Raw genomic sequence first — 21,761 nt, 5'->3', positions numbered from 1 at the left:
CTCCTTACTCAGGCTGGGTCCCCTTGTGAGGGACCTTGAGTGGCTTCTCATCATGTGTTAGGAAGGTTTTGAAGGCCCGCCCCTTCCCAGCCTCCCATCCTCTCTGTGCCTCCCTCTCTCTCGCCCACCTGCTCTGTGACCAGGCCTCCCCACCAGTGTCAGCTGCTCCAGGCTAGGCTTGTAGCTTTTTGTCTTGTGTGCCAACCCCTGGCACACGGGAGAGGCTCGGGTCACAAATGCATGTAGAACAGACTTTAACTTTGACTCATTTAACAAGTTTCACGTTCTCATACAGGTGGCATGGGCAAGAGTAGGGGTCGTGGTGGAACCAGGGAGGGTCCTGGGTCAGACTGGTGTGTGTGATGAGAGTGGAGGCTGGTGACTCTCCCCTGGCCCCAAACCTCCCTATTCCAAGTGGCTTGGGGACAGGGGACTGCGTCTGATTCCCCTTTAGCTGCGATATATGCGTGTTAGAAAAGACAGACCAGGCCTCCACTGCGGGCCTCCCTGCATTAATTAGTTAACACGGTGATTGAATTCGCCTCATGATAGGCACTAAGCTAGGAATTCAGTGGGGCTTATGTTCCGGTGGGGATGGGGGTGGGGATGGATGCGAAACTACTGATGCATGTTTAATTACAATTGCAGTAGCTGTTATAAAACACAGGCCTCATTGCTCTTGGAAGGTGTAACAGAGCAAGTTTGATGATGAGCCAGAACAGAGCCTGTGTGCCAGGGCCTGTGTCCCTGCCAGCAGCCTTGTTAGAGCAGGGCTTGAACCCAAACTCAACAAGTGTGAAGCCAAACATTTGCGGGAAGTTGGGCCTTGTGTGACCAAGACGCTCCCCACAGCAGGGACCTCTGCAAACAGCCCCATTTCCCCTCCACCACTCCTCCCTCTCAACTCAGCTTGAAGAGGAGTTTCTCAAGCTCCATTTTTCAGGTGGGTAAAGTGAGGCCTAGAGAAGCAACCGATTTGCTTTACTAGGTCCCAAATCAGTAAGGAGAAGCCAAAGCCAGGCTTCTCGGCACCGTGCTCAGCCTGCCCAAGTCCTCACAGTCTGTCCTCTGTGAGCCAAAAAATGAGAAACAAAGCTGCTCTGTTCACCGAGATTTCTATTTTCTCCATTGTTCTCCACTAGGGACATTCCTGAATTGGTAAAGAAGGGACTGGCGCAGCCCTGAGTCCTGGCAGTTGATCGGCTATGCTGTCCCTAAACCAGAATTGTAAAGTCAGGAGACAGAGAGAATTAGGAGAAGTCTGAGACCCTGAGGACCTCCCAGCCACAGCTGAGACAGTGAATAGATGTTCAGGACACTGTGATCAGGTCAAAGGAAGAGGGTGGGGAGGGGGTATGGGGGGAGTACAGAGGGACAGCCCCCTTGGAGGGGGGGCAGCTGGAGAAATCAGGGGACTGGCTACCTTATGTGGGTCAGGGGCAGCATGTGAGAGGGTCTGGGAGGGTATGGGTGTGGGGGAGGGGAGGTGGGGAGGAGGGCGAATTAGGCTGGCAGGGGAAGGGGGAAGGGCATTCTGCTCAGGGAACAGCAGGAGCAAAGGGATTGAGGCCGGTCAGTCATCGTGGGGCGGAAGGGGTGGGCTGCAGGGGTGAAAGCCTGACCCCCTGGTGATCCTGGCTCCATGGAGCAAAGGATCATGAGAGTCTTGTCCTGTGAGAGGGGAAGGCTGTCGGTCCTATGGGAGGAGGGCTGTTCCAGACATCCCTTAGGCTGAGAAAAGCAGAGAACCCTCCTCTTTCCCCTCAAATGCACATGTCCACTTACATGCAATATTTTTTTAGCTACTTTTACTTTTTTTTACTGTGGTAAAATATACATAACATACCATTTTAAACATTTTTAAGTGTACAATTCAGTGATGTTAAGCACATTTACAATGTTATGTAACCATTATCCCTATTTCCAGAACTGTTTTTTTTAAAGAACATTTATTTATTTATTTATTTATGGCTGCGTTGGGTCTTCGTTGCTGCACGCGGGCTTTCTCTAGTTGCGGGGAGCCGGGGCTACTCTTCGCTGCAGTGCGCCGGCTTCCATTGCGGTGGCTTCTCCTGTTGCGGTGCGCGGGCTTCCGGGCTTCCGTAGTCGTGGCTCATGGGCTCTAGAGCGCAGACTCAGTACTTGTGACATGCGGGCTCTAGAGCGCAGACTCGGTAGGTGTGGCGCACCGGCTTATTTGCTCCGCGGCATGTGTGATCTTCCCGGACCAGGCCTCGAACCCGCGTCCCCTACATTGGCAAGCGGATTCTTAACCACGGTGCCACCAGTGAAGCCCGAAAAATTCGGTAGATTTTTTTTATGTTGATCTTGTGTCCTGCAACCTTGCTGAGCTCGTTTATTAGCTCATCTTGTTCCCAATTTTAGGGGGAGAACATTCAGCCGTTCACCGTGTTAGTTTCTCATAGATGTTCTCTTTGTGGTTGAGGAAATTCCCTTCTATTCATAATTTGCTGAGAGTTTCCTTGAGAGTGGATGTTGGATTTTGTCAAAGGGACAAAATCTACTACATCTGCTGAGGTGATCATAGGTTTTTCTTTTTTAGTTTGCTAACATGGGGAATTCACAATGCTCGATTTTCAAATGTGAAACTAACCCTTCGTTCTTGGTACTGCATGTGAGATTAGTATAGGACGTGGGCATCCAGGTTCCTCCAGAGCATCCCGGGGACTGTCCTCCAAGTAAACTGGGTTTAGTGCCCAGTCATCCGGGGAGAAGGAGGGAGGGGACAGAGGGCAAGGGCGGGGACAGCACGTACCGCCAGACACAGCTGCCTGCGTCTGCCACCTCAGGTGAGCCGCCCCAGCTGAGCCAGGGGCCAACCTGGGACCCAGCGGCAGCTCCCCACAGCCTGTGTGCTTGTGGGGTGAAGCGGTCCCTGCTCTCAGGCTCTCTTGCAGGGTCTCAACGCTCAGCCCTTGCATCTCCTGGAGCCTCGTTCTCTGCATCTGCGAAACGGAGCTGGTGGTGGCTGGGCAGCCAGAGCACACGCACTGACCCAGGAGGCCGCAAGCTGCGGCCAGTCTGCGCGCCCCACGAAGGGTTCCTGAGTGCAGCGGAGACCGCCCACCAGGCCACACACCAGACCACCCACCAGACCGCCCACCAGGCCACACGCGCGCCGGCAGTTCCCTTCTGTGTGCAATGAAGGTAATGATCCTTCCTTCCAGGACTGCTCTCTTCAGTGAACCCATGGTGCCAAACCACTTAAATAAACCAGATAAAAGTGGCCGATGGACTATGTTCGAAGCCGATGCCCCCCACTCACTAGCCGTGTCTTTCCACCAATGGCTGAATCTCTCAGCCTTAGTCTCCTCACTTGTAAAATGGAGATAATGATACCAAGAGGTGTGGGTACCGATGATAATTCGGTGTCACCGGGCAGATGAGCAAGCGCCTGGCACAGTGCCTGGCATGTGGGAAATGCCGGGTAACATGTGGGGCATCTCAGGTGCCCAGATCCAGTGCGGCTGCGGCTGCGGTGGAGACTCTTCTGGAGCTGGAGGAGCCACAGAAGCAGCCAGGGGCAGGAATGCACCCTGCCCTGGTTTAAGCGTGCAGTGATGTGCGTTTGCGGCGCCGCTGTGCCACGGGCTGGCGCTCTCAGCAACCCTGCCAGGCTGGCATGATCCTTGCGCCCCACTCAGGTACCAGCGGGGAAGGGGAGGCTCAGAGCTAGAGCTAGAATTGGAATCCAGATGCCCTTGGTCGTTTTGAGGCATTTGTGCCTTTCTGAAAGGTGAAGGATCTCCCCAGGGTTGATGCTAACCCTGGTCCTAAGTTGAAGGGTAGTTGAGAGAGGGAGCTGGGAGAGGAGAAGGGAATCAAGTAGCCAAAGAAACTCTTGGTGTATTCTGTCCTTCCCCATCCTGGCCTTGGGCGGGGTTTTTCCTCCAGCTTCTTGGGCTGAGGGTTTAGCTGACCTAGTTCTCCTTCTCTATTGGCATTTCAGCATCTGGCCCAAATGTCCTACTCATTCACTCAGATATTGTTCATCAGATGTTATTGTCTTCTGTGTGCATAGGCTCTGGGGACACAGTGATGAGGTCAGAACAAGGCTCTGGAGGCCCTTCTTACAACATAACATACAAGTGAACACAGCCAAGATAAATGCAGAAGTGCCACAGGGAGTGTGACAGGGAATGACCTGGGCAGGTCAGAGAAGCCTCTCTATGCAGGTGATGTTTGAGTTGACAAGAAAGAGGCAGCTGGGCAGAAATCTGGGGTGGGACGTTCTAGGCAGAGATAACAGACGTAGTCCTTAAGGAGGAGTCGGTTTGATGTGTAGCTGGAGGTCAGTGTCTGCTTGGACAGTGGGTGGAGTTGGGGGAGGGGTCACCTTGCAGTGTGTGTGGGAAGTCATGGGGAACAGTGAGGACTTATTCTAAGTGCAGATTCCAGGATTCTTCTGAAAATGAAAAAAATGCTTGTATTCTTTTCTCACCTTCTGTCTTTTGTGATTTGGGGGGCCTCTTGTTTGGAAACATTTGAGGGACTCTCAGAACTGGAAGGAAGTATTTGTGCCCACCAGATCCCCTTTAGCCACTGTTGTACCTATTTCCGGGCTGTCACGAACAGCAGACACCATGTCATTCTCTAAGTCACCTTGCCAGAGTTACTTGGTGGGGTCACACACCCCGGGGCGGGGGAGGCCACTGACTAGTCAGGGGTATGAAAACCCAGCCGCCTTGCCCCAGGGTGGGAGGACTCTGGTGTTATTTATTTAGTTATTTATTTTTAATAAATTTATTTATTTTTGGTTGCGTTGGGTCTTCGTTGCTGTGCGCAGGCCTTCTGTAGTTGTGGTGAGCGGGGGCTACTCTTCGTTGTGGTGCGCAGGCTTCTCATTGTGGTGGCTTCTCTTGTTGCGGAACACGGGCTCTAGGCGTGCGGGCTTCAATAGTTGTGGCGCATGGGCTCTAGAGCGCAGGCTCACTAGTTGTGGCACACAGGCTTAGTTGCTCCGCGGCATGTGAGATCTTCCACGACCAGGGCTCGAACCTGTGTCCCCTGCATTGGCAGGCGGATTCTTAACCACTGCGCCACCAGGGAAGTCCTCTGGTGTTATTTAAGAATGCTTTAGCACCCCCAAGACCTGCCCTTCCCTATCCTCTCCCCTCACTCCTTCACCTGAAAGTTTTCTCTGGCAAGCTCTCCCTCAATAACTCACATAAAAGCAAACCCTGTCCCAGGCTCTGCTTCTGGGGAAACCAAGCTTAGACAGGCCATTAGAGACCATGTGTTTTTTGGATTAGAAAGTCAGCTTCTAGGTTCAGAAACTTCCAGCTCTGAAAGTCCCTAAAACTGTGTGATTTACTCAATCATGCAACAGGTTAGTGGCAGGGCCAGGCCCAGGAACTATCCAACAGCCAGAAGGCATCAGGGGTATGGGGTGAGGCCTGCTGGTGAATGTGGTGCAGAGCCAATGTCGCAGCTGTGGTTTACCAGCAGCTGTGCTCCCAGATGAAGCTTCATCTCAGGTAAGACCCCCTCTGCATGAATTGCTCCAGAGACTTTATGTCCAGAATTCCACCCACTTCCTCCTGTATTAGAGTAGTTCACACTGAAGTGTGAAAGACTGGCAGCTCACAGACAATGCATCCTGAAAAGAAGTTGCTTGTTAACCCCAATAAATCTGTAATTCGATGGACTTTTTATCAGGGTGGTAAAGTGAGTTGGAAGAATGCATACAGTGCAATTCTGTAGGGTTTTGAGGGCATGAGGGAGCCATATATCAGGAAATTCCTCGGCTTTCCCAAGGATCAGCTTCCCCACCCCCATTTCTGCTTCTCCTCACCCTCTTCTCCCCACAGTCAGATACGTTGAGAAGTGCCGGTGTCTTCCTCAGGTTTCAACAGCAGTGTCTGTCAAAGGTGCGAGCCACTGGAGGGGAAAGTGACTCAGCTAAAGAAATAATTTGGCCAAAAGTGCATTTTTGTAAAGAACAGACTGTTGATTTGAGCTAAGCTCCCCAGTAAGTGACTGATTTCTCAGAAGCACAGAGGACTGTGTATGATTTAGTAAATTTCCACACCATTTTCTAAAGGGCTGGCATCACTTGCTGGCTCAGGCAGGTTTGTGATATAGGTCTGGGTACGGCAGAGAAGGCACTCCTGAGGAGTGGCAGCCTCCCTGGACGGGGTTTCACCTGGACGGTGTTTCACCTTACCGTCCAAGTGGCCTTGGGCAAGTCATTTACTTTTTGCCTGGCACAGCTTCCTCATCTAAACAAATGGAGCTGGATATTCCAGAGCCTTGGTCCTCAAAGTGTAGTCTGCAGACCAGGAGCATCTACAACACCTAGGAGCCTGTTAGAAATTCAGAGTCCTGGGTCCTACCCCAGACCTTATGAATCTGTATTTTAACAAGATTCCCAAGCCATTCATATACATATCACAGTTTGAGGAGCCCTGCTGTGGACAAGACCACTCAAATGTAGTCCTTAAACCAGCTGCATCAGTATCACCCAAGCTTGTTAGAAATGTCAGTTCCTGAGCTCCAGACCTACTGAATCACATCTCTGAGGGTCGGCCCTAAAAGCCTGTGTTTTAACAGCCTGTCCAGGTGACTTAAGCACGCTGACCTTTGAGAAGCACCCTCAGTCAAGTAACATTTATTCTAGCAGAGGCTTGGCTGTAGAGCAGCTGTTGTATACAGAACTTGTTCGGTGCTGCTTTGCGGTTCTGGAAGCGCTCACATTGCACTCCACAGCAATTCTGGGATGTTCTTTTGTCTTTATCTTGCTTTGCCAAAGAGAAAACTGAAGTTTAAGGGAGGTTAAGTGAGTTGCCCAAGATCTTTCTATCTCACAATGTCTTGCATAGCATTATTGACATAAGATGTTTCTGGCAAGGTCAGCTGTTACATAAAACTCCTCATAAATATTTAAGATTACCTGTGATAAATGACAGAGGCTCTTGGAACATGAGCTGGGATAGATTTTGTGGGTCTTGATCAAGGCTTAGGAGCTCATGAACTGCAGCTCTTCTTTTACAGTTTCTTGTTTTGATTAGATAATATGTTCACATGGTTTAAACATCATATAATAAAGGACTATAGTCAAAGTTTTTCTTTAACTCTTGTTCCATAACCACCCAGTACCTTCCTCCTCAGGTTAACTGTTTTTGTTTTTTTTAATTAATTCAATTTATTTATTTTGGCTGTGCCGGGTCTTAGTTGCGGCACACGGGCTCTTCATTGCGCCATGAGGGATCTTTTGTTGTAGCATGCGGACTTCTTAGTTGCAGCACGCATGCAGGATCTAGGTCCCCGACCAGGGATTGAACACAGGCCCCCTGCATAGGGAGCGCAGAGTCTTACCCACTGGACCACCAGGGAAGTCCTCGACAGGTAACTGTTTTTAGTTTATTGGATTTAACCTAATTAAAGCTGATCCTTGACAAAGCTGTGGAATCTCCTGATATATGGTTACCCTCATGACCCCCAAAATCCCTGAACTTGCAGTATATGCATTTTTCCAATTCACTTTATCATCCTGACAAAAAGTCCATCAAATTACACATCTACTTGGGTTAACAAGCATCTTCTTTTAATGATGCACCATCTCTAAGAGGTTCTGAGCTGCCACTCTCTCACACTTTAGTGTGAATTATTCTAATACAGCATTTCTTTATACAAATACAAGCATATACAAATAAGTATTCTATATAACATATATTAACTATATATAATAGCATATATCGCATATATTTAATGCGTTGTCACCTCTGCCGACACAAGTTACAAACTAGAATACATGGTGCTGTTCTGTGCCTTGCTTGTTTCACTGAATATATTACACAATTCTATTGTGTGATAACAGTTGTTTCCATTCTGTTATCACAGACATTGCTTGTATAGGTGGCATTTTACCAGTGCTTATTATATGTGCAGGATAAATTTCCAGAAATGAGATTGCTAGGTATCTGTATTTGTAATTTCAGGAGATATTGCCAACTTGCCCTCCTTAAGTTAGTACCAATGTGCACCTCCACCAGCTTTGGATGAGAAGTTACTGTTTTCTCACCTCTTTGTCAGCTCGTTAAATTGTCATATCATTAGATTTTTACCAATCTGGTAGGTGAAAAACAGTGACTCAATTGAATCTTCATTTAAATTTGTAATGAAAGTTTTAAACTTAGAATATGTGTTTACGGGCCATTTCTATTTCTTTTTCTATGACTCTCTTACTATTAGTATTCTGCTTATTTCAAAAATTGGATCGTAGGGACTTCCCTGGCAGTCCAGTGGTTAAGACTTCGCCTTCCAATGCAGGTGGTGTGGGTTCTATCCCTGGTCGGGGAGGTAAGATCCCACATGCCTGGAGGCCAAAGAACCAAAACATAAAACAGAGGCAATATTGTAACAAATTCAATAAAGACTTTGGAAATGGTCCACATCAAAAAAAAATCTTAAAAAAAATTGTATGGTTGCCTTTTTCTTTATTTCTAGGAACTGATTATCTATTAGGGAAGGTTGGCCTTTTGCCTTTGATAAAAGTCGTGTCTAATTTAGTGTTTCTCTTTTATTTTGTTGATGGTTGGTTGGTTTTGTTTGCATGTGTTTTTATTTTTTGCCGTCAAATTTATCAGTCATTTCTTTTACGGCTTCTGAATGTTGAATCATAGGTATAAAGGTCTGCCCCACTTCAAGATAACATGTTATTTATTTTCTTCTATTATTTCACATCCAAATTTTGATCCATTTGGAATTTATCCTGAGGTATGCTGTAAGGTATAGACCCAACTTTTTCTTTTCGGATGGCTATCTTTTCTCTGCTGAATTGAAAAGCTACTTTTATCGTAAGCTGTTTATCATAAGCTTTTTTTCTCATACATATGTGGGTCTGTTTCAGAACTTGCTACTCTTTTCCATTGGTTTCTCTGTTTACTCATGTTCATTCATGCTCATGGTTTTGCTTGCTAGGGTTTACAATATTTAAAAATATCTTTTGGTGTATTGAAGGGCTGCCCCTTATTTTTAGATCTCTTTCAGGCTACTCTTGCTTATTTGTTTTTCTATTTGAACTTTGTAATCTGGTATGTAATTACACACACACACGTGTTGGTGTTTTTACTGGAATTGCTTTAATAAAAACTGAAGTATAACACACATACAGGAAAGGGAACAACTTGTAAGTATATGGCTTGATGAATTATCATATAGTAAACTGAACTATTACCCAGATCTGGAACTGGAACTGGAGCAGTACCAGCATGGAGAAGCCCCGCTCCGGTCCCCAAGCTGTTATTACTACGTCGCCCTCTTCCAAAAGGTAATTATCGTCCTCATTTCTTATGTCATAGATTAGTTTTGATTTTTTTTAAAACTTTATATAAATGGATTCTTTTGTATTTGGCTTCTTTTGCTCAACATTATATTTGTGAGGTTTTCTAAGTCTGTCCTCCTGCTGATGGACAATTAAGTTGTTCCCAGTTTTTGGCTATCATGAATAATGCTGCCATGAACATTGTAACACATGGCTTTTGGTGCCCCTATATATACATTTCTGCTGGATATTTACTTACGAGAGAACTTATACATGGGATATGCATATGTTCAACTACAGAAAATACTGCCAAACTGTGTTCCAAATAGACATGTAACCATTTACCCTCCTTCCAGTGGTATCTGAGAATTCCAGTTATTCCTAGTTCCTGCAACAATTGGTTTTGTTGGTCATTTGGATTTTACTTACTCTGGTGTGTGTGTAGTGGTAATTAATTGTGGTTTTAATTTTCACTTCTGTAAGGACTAATGAGGTTAAGCACTTTAAAATATGTATTTGTTGGCTATTTAAATATTCTCTTTCGTGAAATGTATTGGGATTGCTTCAAATTTATACATTAAATTCAGAGAATGGACATATTGATGATGTTGGATGTTCCTATCCAGGAACATGGTATGTCTTTCCATTTGTTTAAATCTTCTGTGTCCTTTAGTATTGTTTGCAGTGTTTTGGTATGGATCTTGCACATTTTTTGATAGGTTTATTCCTAGATATTTTATGTTTTTTATGGAGTCTTTTCTAACTGGCTATTGTTTGTAGTAGTTTCTTAATTGATTCTTTTAGCTGTTCTAGGCTTATAATCATTTCATCTATAAATAGAAATGTTTCCAATTCCAATTCCTCCTATGCAGTTCTTTATCTTTGTTTTTTTAATTGAGATATAATTGACATATAACATTGTATTAGTTTTGGGTGTACAAAATGATGATTCCATATATGTATATGTGTGAAATGATTACCACAATAAGTTGGGTTAACATTCATCACCACAAGTAGTTATAATTTTTTTCTTATAATGAGAACTTTTAAGATTTGCTCCTTTAGTAACTTTCAAATATACAATACAGTATTGTTTTAATTTCTTTCTTTCTTTTTTTTTTTTTCGGTACACGGGCCTCTCACTGTTGTGGCCTCTCCCGTTGCGGAGCACAGGCTCTGGACGCGCAGGCTCAGCGGCCATGGCTCACGGGCCCAGCCGCTCCGCGGCATGTGGGATCTTCCCGGACCGGGGCACGAACCCGTGTCCCCTGCATCGGCAGGCAGACTCTCAACCACTGTGCCACCAGGGAAGCCCTAGTATTGTTAACTATAGTCACCGTGCTGTACATTATATTCCCTCATCCAATTATTTTATCTCTCATTTCTTTAGCTTATCTAATTGCACTGGCTAGTACCTTCTGTACAGTGATAGTGTGCACATGTGTGTTATATCTGACTTTAGTGGGAATGCGTCTGGTGTTCTCTAGTTAAGCAAAATGCTGGCTTTTGACTGAGATTTATATATTTTATCTTATTAAGGAATTATCCATTGATTCCTACTTTGGGATTTTTTATCAGCAAAGCGTTTTTTTTTGGTCAAATTTTGTCAAATGCTTATTCAACATTTATGGATTTCCTGGGATCTATCATTATGTTATACTATATTAAGAAGTTTCTGGCAGTTCCCTGGTGGACTAGTGGTTAAGATTCTGGGCTTTCATGGCCGTGGCCTGGGTTCAGTCCCTGGACAGGGAACTAAGATCCTGTGAGCCGTGCAGTACAGCCAAAAAAAAAAAGAAGTTTTTTAATATTGAACCATCCCTGTATTCCTGCAGTAAATTCCCCTTGATCTTTTCTTTCTTTCTCTTTTTGGCCACGCCGCATGGCTTGCAGGATATTACTTCCCTGACTAGGGATTGAACCTGGGCCACCGAAGTGAAAGTACCAAGTCCTAACCACTGGACCGCCAGGGAATTCCCTCCCTTTGGTTTTTTAATGTGCTGTGCCACCCTACTGGAGACGGTTCTTTGACTGAGGCAACAGCTACTGTGGACTCCTCTGGAGAGGGTCTAGGGACATGTACAGAGTCAGTACATATGGGCTGAAGTGTCCTTTCCTAAAGTAAGGAACCATTGGTTTGATTCTTTTTTAGCAAACCCAACTCCAAACTCCTTCCTGGTGTAATGGACAACAGAAACTGGGGTTTTGGGAATCCCCTGGTGGTCCAGTGTTTAGGACTCTTTGCTTTCACTGCCGTGGGTCAGGGTGCAATCCCTGGCCAGGAAACTAGGATCCCACAAGCCATGTGGTGCAGCCAAAAGAAAAAACAAAAAAAACCCCGACAACTGGGGTTTTCCATCCAGTTGGGAAAAAATGCATGTTTCTGATCTTAGCCTTTTTTTTCAGTTTCGCTCTGTTGTCCTTTGGTTAACTTTCATCTCAAAACAAAACAAAACAAAACATTCCAAAACCCAAAAAACAAAATTAAACAATCTTAATCCTGTTACACTCAGTTTTTGTTTATATAATGTTTTGGAGGATGTCCCAGTAGGCTTTGGGACTCACTGCTCTATTGTTTCTCAAGAAGGGAAAAAAGTTGAAGGAGTCTGGATATGTAACAAACCTCTGGGTTCTCAGTCACTGGGGAATCCAGTGCCCAATCCAAAGAAGAGGCATCCACTTGGCAGTGCAGCCAGTGGTTAAGACTTCCAGGCCAATTTGTCTGGGCTCAAATCCCTCCTCTGTGTACTGCTGTGTGACCTCAGACAAGTTATATCACCTCTCTGGTCCTCAGTGCCCTCATTGAAAATGAAAGATAATAATGGTCCTACATCTAGCCTTGTTGTGAGGATTCGGTGAGTTCATGCCTGGCAAGATCCTTGGCCATAAATGTGGGGGATCCGGAATGGAGATTAGAGCATCCAGTGTGGATTGGGCCAGGTGGTCTTTGCATTCAGTGACTTTCCTGACCTTTGCTGATGCCAATCCTCATGCAGATATCTGCCGGTGTGCTTAGACAAGTGACTGACAAGTTCTCAGGGTCAGGGGCTTCTAAGATGAAGCAAAATAATGAAATAAAAATTCCCCTTTTGTAAGTGTCTGGGCTGCAGAAAGCAAAGGAATGGAAGATTCCTTAAGGTTGATATTTCAGATAATAAATTTGTGAGTTACTGAAGAGCTGGGTTAAGGCTCTTGGCCCCTAATCAGGCTTTTCTGCAGCCTTTAATTCTAAGGCTTGGACCTCCCTCAGAAGTGTGTTGGTTCATTTTTGAATGGGGCATCTGCAAGGTGGCTTTCTTAGGTAGTGCTGCCTGTGGTCCCCATAGTATTTGTGTCTGAGAGGGTAAAAGAGGCATTTTGCTGTGGGCAGAGGGAACAGATGCGGAGGTTGGTTGAGTGTGAAGGGAGCCATTGGGAGGGAGGGGCTCCCTGGGCAGTGCCCCGGTTCTCCCACTAAATGTGGATTCTGAACAGCATTGCCTGGCTCTCCTTCAGGTGTTCTGTCTAATTTGGTGAAGCAGGAGCCAAAGGAGGCCTCATCACCAGCTTGCTGTTTCCAATGAGCTATTTGCAATTTAAAAAATTGTAGTATAATTACTTAAAATAAAAGGCACAGACCTTAAACATTCTGTTTGATGGTTTGTTAGTTTCCTAGGGCTACCGTAACAAAGTACCACAAATTTGGTGGCTTAAAAGAACAGAAGTGTGTTCTCTCACAGGCCTGAAGGCTAGAAATCCAGAATGAAGGTGTCAGCAGGGCCATGATTTCTTTGACTTTTCATTGCCTCTTCCTGGCTTCTTGTGGTTGCTCACAATTCCTTGGCTTGTGGACATGTCATTCTGATCTCTGTCTCGATCGTCACGTTGTAGTCTCCCTGTGTGTCTCTATTTTCTCTTCTTATAAGGACGCCAATCATTGGATTAGGGCCTTCCGTAATCTGGTATGACCTCACTCTAATTTAACGAATTAAATCTGCAAAGCCCCTATTTCCAAATAAGGTCACATTCTAAGATTCCAGTGGACATGAATTTTGGGGGGACACTATTCATCCCAGTACAGATGGCTTTTGACAATTGTGTATACCCAGGTGACCACCACCCCAGTCAACAACCAGGATATTTCCATCACTATGGATTTGCTCATGCCCCTTTCTAGTCAGTTTATACCACTACCACCCACCCTAGACAATCACTGTTCTGATTTCTGTAACTGTAGATTAGTTTTTTGCCTGTCCTTGCATTCGAGTAAATGGAATTATGTAGCATGTGCTCTTTCATGTCTGGCCTCTTTTGCTCAAAATGTTTTTGAGATTCATCCATGTTGTTGCGTGGATCACCAGTTTGCTCCTTTTTCTTGCTGAGTAGTCTTCTGCTGTGTGATTATACCACGGTTTGTATATCCATTCTTCTATTGATGAACATTTGGATTGTTTTCAGCTTTTGGAACTGCATATTATTCATAGCATGAATATAGTAGCAATGCACATTCTCGTTTGTTCTTTTTGTGGACATAGATCTTGATTTTTCTAGGTTAATACTAGGAGTAGGATTGCTGCTTCATAGGGCAGGTGTATATTTCACTTTATTAGAATTGCCAAACAGTCTTCCAAAATGATTGTATGCTCCCGAGAGCGATGTGTAAGAGTTCCGGTTGCTTCGTATCCTCGTGAACTTGGTTACTTTCTTGGTGGTAGTTATTTTCTTTGATGCATAGAGAGGATAACTCTGCAGAGGTTTCCATCCACAGAGCTGTCGAGCTGAAGTCCCTCCAGCTACTGACTTCTGCTTCCCTCCTTTTTGTTTTGTTTTGTTTTGTTTTTTATCGTGTTGCTCCAAGGAAGCTTTCAGGCAGAAAGGTCTGCTGGAGTCCCTTTGTCCACTGTCCCTTTTTTCTGAGAAGAGCAAAAGTATGGACCCTCCACACTCTGTTCTACTCTTGAGTCTCCTTGCTTGTTGGAGGTCAGAAGTTGAAGGTCAGAGGTTGGAGATCAGAGGTTGGAGTCCTTCAGAAGGACATCAGCAACTTTCTTGAAGCAGGAGCTGTTCAGAGCGTTCAGGGCTCCCACGTGACTAGTTCCACACTGTGTTTGTTTGTTTCTTTCTTTCACAGTCAAGTGTTTTGCTCACAGATCTCTACTGATGGTACACAAGCAACAGCAATAAAGGAAATCATTCAAAAATAAAAGAAGTTCACTGGTCTTGGAATATATGTGGGGAGTGGGGGTGGATAAGTTGCCTTTAAAGTTAAAACTGTAAAATTTCCACTTAATAAAAGCCTGTGCTTTGAAAAAATAAAAAAAAGAAAGCTTAAGTTTTCCAAAACCCATCTTTACTGCAATTTATAATAGTGAATAATAAAAATAGTAAATACTGAGCTACTGCATACATCCCATGTTCTAAGTTTTCCATATATAGAAACTCGGTAAATACTCCCATAACGCTTTGAGGTCAGAATTTTGTATCAAGGCCATTTTACAGATGAGGAACCTGAGGCAAGAAGAGGATGCTGACCTCTCCCAAGGCAAGGTGGAGCCAGAATTTGAACTCAAGGGTTCTAGCTTCAGAGTCTGTACATATCTTACCTGCACATTTTTTCCTTAGGGTCATTCACATTTTGGAAACCTAGTCACATTTATTCAAAAAGGAAACATTATATCACTACCATAAATGGGAGATTCATATCACTTGCCAAAGATAGATGATAACTATAAAAACAAATACTCTGATAATAGTATTATTCTAACTTATTCCTATTGTTTCTCCCCCCAGCACCTTTTTTTTTTTTTATGGTTTGTGCTTTTGGTGTCAAATATAAGAAAATTTTGCCCAACTCAAAGCCACAAGTATTTTCTCCTAGAATTGTTATAGTTTTAGGTTTTGCAATTATGTCTATGATCCATTTCAAGTTATTTTTATGCATGGTGTGAGGTAAGGGTTATGCTTAATTTTTTTTAAGTAAGGATTTCCAGTAGTTTCTGCAGCATTGGTTGAAAAGACTCCCTTTCCATGTCTTCTCTGGGTCTGACGTTTCCCCGGGAATGGGAGGATTAATTCTCGCGGTCGCTACAAGGAGAAAAAGGTACAATCATTGTGCTACACTGGATATATACCCATTGGCACACGGTCAGGACTCAATAAACAGCAATTAGTTCTCAGATTATGGTAACTGCTTTCCTGTGGTTTGGCATTTAAGTTGTTTCCAGTTTTCTTTCTTCAAGTGTAAACAGCAATGCAATGGATATTCCAACCGTACTGCTTTTTTTTTCTTTAAAATTATTTTAGAGTATATTTACACATCTTAATCCATACTACAATTAGTGTTAGAAGTGTTTGGATTCATGCACTCTGCCAGAAGCCGGAAGCCAGAAGCCATGCATTGCTTTTGAATTAGCTCTGCTTCTAACTAGAGGGAGCTCCTTGAGAGTGCTAAGAGCTGGAATCATCACCTTCCCTGGCAACCCCCTGCCACCATCCCCAGTGGGTATTTTCTCATCTTCCCTTTAGCTGCACACACTCCCATGATACTGTTTTCTACTCATTTATTTACCTCCTTGCCTCCCCCACTGGCCTGTATACCTCTTACTGGAATCACACCTTACCAGTTCCCAGCACAGTGGCTGCACATAGTAGGTGCTTAATAAATGTTGACTGTAAGAACAGCGTGCAACACAGCATGAGCTAGTACTGCTGCTGGATCTGTGGACTTCTCCGAGATGAGCTCTCTGATAACATTGTTCTTTTAGCACTGGTGCTTTCGTTCCAAGACATCTCATCATTTAAACAGCTTTCTCTAAGTGTGGATTGTGTGCCATTAGTTAATGTTGGATGGCGTAACATGGTACTGGTACTTGGATCCTGCATTAAATAACATTGAATCCCAAAGTGAGGAAATTTATTTTCAGTTCTTTTTCAATCCTTCTTACTTCTCTAGGAAAGGGTTTCTCAGCCTCAGCACTGCTGACACTTGGGGGCCAAAAGATTCTTTGCTGTGGGGCGGCTGCCCTGTGCAGGGTAGAATGTTTACAGCATCCTGACCTCCACGCACTAGATGCCAGTAGCACCACCACCCCCAGTTCTGACAACCAAAGATATCTCTAGGCATTGCCAAATGTCACCTGGGGGACAAAATCCACCTCCCAGCTGAGAATGACTGCTCTAGGAGAAAGACTCAGTCTGGTGCTAATATATTTCAAACACCTCTCTAACCCTTGCTAGTCTCCCTTTTCCAAAAAGAGAGAGCAGATCCCTAGTTCAGCAGGCAATGCTTTCTCACTCGAATTTACATTATTTTGCTTTCCTTGATGTTACTTTCTCATTTTGGCAAGTTAGAATTGTTTTCCTCTCAATGTAAGTGTTACGAAGTTTTCTTTACAAATAAATTACAGTAAAAAGGTGAGTGACTATAGAGAAATATACCTCAAACATGTGGATATGGCCCAGATAGCTCTGTGCTAGACGCCTGGTTCTAAGGAAACATTGAGTAACGCATCTTCCTGTTTCAGTGCTTCTGTCGTCTGCAGCACTAGGCAGGCTTTTATGTTTTTCTTTTTAAAAATTAATTAATTTTTTTTGCTGTGTTGGGTCTTCATTGTTGCGTGCGGGCTTTCTCTAGTTGCGGTAAGCGGGGGCTACTCTTCGTTTTGGTGCATGGGCTTCTCATTGCGGTGGTTTCTCTTGTTGTGAGACATGGGTTCTAGGTACACGGGCTCTAGGTGTGGCTTGCGGGCTTTAGAGCGCAGGCTCAGTAGTTGTGGCGCATGGGCTTAGTTGCTCCATGTGGGATCTTCCCCGACCAAGGATCGAACCCATGTCCCCTGCATTGGCAGGAGGATTCTTTTTTTTAAAACATCTTTATTGGAGTATAATTGCTTTACAATGGTGTGGCAGGTGGATTCTTTTTTTTTTTTTTTTTGCGGTAAGCGGGCCTCTCGCTATTGTGGCCTCTCCCGTTGCGGAGCACAGGCTCCGGACGCGCAGGCTCAGTGTCCATGGCTCACGGGCCTAGCCACTCTGTGGCATGTGGGATGTTCCCGGACCGGGGCACAAACCCGTGTCCCCTGCATCTGCAGGCGGACTCTTTAACCACTGCGCCACCAGGGAAGCCCCAGGTGGATTCTTAACCACTGCGCCACCAGGAAAGTCCAGGTTTTTTAGTTCTGCTTCACCTAAGTCAATACTCCAGCTTGGGAGATGCCCTAGGGATCTGGTGTAGGTGCCAAGCCTCCCAGACATGCTAACACCGATCACATACATGCATCACCTGTCAGAAGTGTACTGCCTGCTACAGGCATTTGGTCTGTGGACCCAGGAGTGAGTCTTGGTTGATAAAATCTCATTCAGGTAGCTTTGGATTACAAGGGTAAAGGCAGTGCATGTCTTGATGCCAGCCAATCTTTTTCTGAGAAGCAGGCATTTGAAAACAAATCACACAGGCCTGGAGACTTCCTGATTTCATAGGTCAGACGTGGGAGGAAAGTACACTATGTCATTCATATCAGATATCTTGGCAAAGCTGCTGGCCTGCTACTGACTCTGCTTGCCTCATGGGAAAAGGCTTGATCAGATAGCCATGTGAGTGAGAATATCACACTTAGCAACCCTTGATGAATTAATGGGTCTAGGCATTAAGCATTGATAGGTATCAACATCAGAAAAGAGTGAAAACCAGACATTACCTCCTGTTGGGAGAACCCAGCACCATGTGTAGTCGTGACAAAGGATTTATGCTTGAGTCTGATCCAACCCCCAGTGTGCAAAAGCAGAGAACAGAGGAATGTGTTGAATTGCACAGTGAGTGCAGACTGGGAGCACTCTCTGGGACACATATCCTGGGTTCTTTAACAGATGAAGTGTAAAAGGATGGGATGGAGGAGAAATCCTGTAGATTGTAGATTAAAAGAGGCTTAAAAGATATGAAATTTTAAAAATGGGCAAGGCTGAAAACTAAACTATACTGTCTAGGGAGGCACACTTGGTTGATAAAACCAGAAAGAAAGCCAACAAAGTGATTGCTGTAATAATTAGGATGCTGGTTACTTTTTTGGCGAGCTATAGTTGAGATGGGGCTCATGGAGGACCTTTTAGGCTGGCTGACTGGGTTCCATTCCTTGATTTCATGGTAGATATAAAGTTTGTTTATCTTATAATAATTCATTAAACTATACATTTGTTTTCTGTTACCTCTATGTTTTATTTTAAAATAGTTTTTAAAAAGCAAGGTGCAGGGCTTCCCTGGTGGCGCAGTGGTTGAGAGTCCGCCTGCCGACGCAGGGGACACGGGTTCGTGCCCCAGTACGGGAGGATCCCACATGCCACAGATCAACCTAGCCCGTGAGCCGGAACCACTGAGCCTGCACTCTAGAGCCCTCGGGCCACAACTGCTGAGGCCTGCACACCTAGAGCCTGTGCTCCGCAACAAGAGAAGCCACCACAATGAGAAGGCTGTGCACCACAACAAAGAGTAGCCCCCGCTCGCCACAACTAGAGAAAGCCTGCATGCAGCAACGAAGATCCAATGCAGCCATAAATAAATAAATTAATTAATTAATTAAAAAAAAAACAAAAAAACAAAACTAGTGCTGGGACAACTGGTTAGCCACATGCAAAAGAATGAAGTTGGGCTCTTGCCTCACACCATATACAAAAATTAACTCCAAATGGATCGAAGACCTAAATACAAGAGCTAAAACTATAAAATTCTTAGAATAAAACACATGTATATCTTTGTGCCCTTGGATTAGACACTAGTTTCTTAGATATGACACCAAAAACATAAATAACCAAAAAATAGAAAAATAAATTGGACTTCATCAAACTTAAAAAGTTTTGTGCATCGGGGACACTATCAGGAAAGTGAAAAGACAACCCACAGAACGGGAGAAAATATTTACAAATCATACATCTGATAAGAGTCTAGTACCCAGAATACATAAAGAACTCTTGTATCTCAAAAATAAAAAGATAGGGCTTCCCTGGTGGTGCTGTGGTTGAGAGTCTGCCTGCCAATGCAGGGGACGTAAGTTCGTGCCCCTGTCCAGGAAGGTCCCACATGCCACAGAGCGGCTGGGCACGTGAGCCATGGCCGCTGAGCCTGCGCGTCTGGAGCCTGTGCTCCGCAATGGGAGAGGCCACAACAGTGAGAGGCCCGCGTACCGCAAAAAAAAAAAAAAAAGGATAAACCAGTTTTAAAAAATAGGCAAAGGATTTGAATAAACATTTCTCCAAAGAAGGTATACAAATGACCTATAAGCAGGTGAAAAGATGCTCAACGTCATTAGTCATCAGGAAAATGCAAATCAATACCACAATGAGATACCACTTCATACCCACTAGGATGGTTGTAATGAAAAAGATAGATAATAACAAGTGTTGGTGAGAAATCAAAACCCTCGTACATTGCTGATGGGAATGTAAAATGGTGTAGCTGCCTTGGGAAAGCAGACTGGCAGTTCCTCAAAAAGTTAAACGTGGAGTAGCCATATGACCCAGCAACCACATTCCTAGGAATATACCCAAAGAGAACTGAAAACATACACCAACACAAAAACTTGTACACGAATCTTCATAGCAATATAACTCATAATAGCCAAAAAATGAAAACAACCCAAATGTCTATCAATTAATGAATGGATGAAGAAAATATAGTGTATCCATACATTAGAATGTTATATTACAATAAAAAGGAATGAAGTACTGGTCCTGGTGGTAAGATGGTGGCCGCTGCAGAGTGTGATGTGGTAATGGCAGCAACTGAGCCAGAGCTGCTCAACCACAAAGAAATGAAGGAAACAGTCTTTCAAGGAGCAAGAAGGTGCATACTATGTCAAGAAAGATTACAGTGCCGCTTGTAATTATTATATATAGATATCTATATACAGCTATTATATGTAGATATACTCTTTATATATATACAGTAGCCATGTGACGTGTATGTGTGTGTGTGTGTGTGTGTGTGTGTGTGTGTGTGATGGAATACTACTCAGCCATAAAAAAGAATGAGATAATGCCATTTGCAGCATCATGGATGGACCTAGAGATTATCATACTAAGTGAAGTAAGTCAGGAAGAGAAAGACAAATACCATATGATATCACTTATATGTGGAATCTAAAATATGATACAAATGAACTTATTTACAAAACAAACAGACTTACAGACAGAAAACAAACTTACGGTTACCAAAGGGGAAAGGGTGGGGGAGGGATAAATTAGGAGTTTGAGAGTTCAAGGCGTTCTTTGGCGGTCCTGGGAGCTTTGAAGCATCTGGTCCGGGGATTTTTTTTTTTTTTTTTCAATTTGACAAATGAAAGGAAACTATTTAGAACCCAGAAAATGCAGATTTGTGCAGTTTAACCTGGAATGTGGACGCAGGTCACCTCCTCCCTTCATCATGTCTCCATCTATTTAGAGCGGTTTGTTTTCTTAGTTGGATACCCAGTGCCTGTGTGAGTGGGGTGAAGGAAAGGGAGCCAGACTAAAGACTACAGGTAGGGGAGGGAGGCAGAGAGTGAACAGGGAGACAGCTTGTGAATTTTTGTTTTACTGTTTAAATTTATTTAAAAAAGAAAGAAAATTGAGAATATAATGTTTCACCCTTATTTTTTTAAAAAAAGGAAGTACTGGGGGGCTTCCCTGGTGGCGCAGTGGTTGAGAGGCCGCCTGCCGATGCAGGGGACACGGGTTTGTGCCCCGGTCCAGGAAGATCCCACATGCCACGGAGCGGCTGGGCCCGTGAGCCATGGCCGCTGAGCCTGCACGTCCGGAGCCTGTGCTCCGCAACGGGAGAGGCCATAGCTGTGAGAGGCCCGCGTACCGCAAAATAAATAAATAAATAAATAAATAAATAAAAGGAAGTACTGATAGATGCTATGTCTTATCCTGCTCAGGTTGCCATAATAATATACCGTAGCTTAACAGGCGGCGGGGACGGAGGTGGGCCCGGCGGTCCGCACGGCCTCCGGACTGGAGCCCGGGTCCCCGCCCACCCCAGCGCCCGCCACCAGCCGAGCCCCACGTCGCAGTCCTGGGTCCCGGTGGCCGGAGGTGCGCCCGGGTCCGCGGGACAGGCGGGCGAAGAGGTCGCCTGTGTTGGGGGGTGGGGTGCGGCAAGGTTCCCGCGCCTCCATGGAGCCCGGTACGGGGCTGGGGCGCCGCGGTTTGCTATGCTCTCCGCACTCTCCCGGGCCCTGAAGCCTCGAGAACACGGCTAAGCAGCAGTAGTTTAATGGGGCCTGCTGGGGTCTCAGTTCTTGGCTGGCCCCGGAACAAGAGGTTGCCAGGCGTGTGACGGCAGCAGGTAGGAGTGAGATGCTGGTGCAGTGATGAGCAGGAAAGGAAGGATAGTGGCGGTTGGCCTGTGAACCTAGGCAAGAATGACCAGCCAACACAATCCAGACCAAGGTCCGTGGGCCCAGCTCGGTCCTGTGAGGCTGGTCAGTGGAATAGACCTGGAGGTGTGGCTCTTGTCACTCTAGGA

General features: G+C 45.0%; 1 protein-coding gene across 1 annotated transcript in view; it reads left to right on the top strand.

Annotated features, from left to right (window-relative positions):
* IL34 (interleukin 34) overlaps positions 1–21,761 on the top strand; it is a 48,949-nt gene that overhangs the window by 8,031 nt on the left and 19,157 nt on the right. The window contains exon 2 of the mRNA XM_089902446.1: positions 649–9,292. The gene's annotated coding sequence lies outside the window, so the exon portion shown is untranslated. The remainder of the gene's footprint in view (positions 1–648; positions 9,293–21,761) is intronic.

Source organism: Delphinapterus leucas, chromosome 20 (genome assembly GCF_059928025.1).
Source record: "Delphinapterus leucas isolate spDelLeu-1000000601 "Yukka" chromosome 20, BTC_Dleu_Yukka2, whole genome shotgun sequence".
Lineage (NCBI taxonomy): Eukaryota > Metazoa > Chordata > Mammalia > Artiodactyla > Monodontidae > Delphinapterus > Delphinapterus leucas.
The sequence above is the reverse complement of the archived record's forward strand: the minus strand, read 5'-3'. Positions and strand labels throughout refer to the sequence as shown.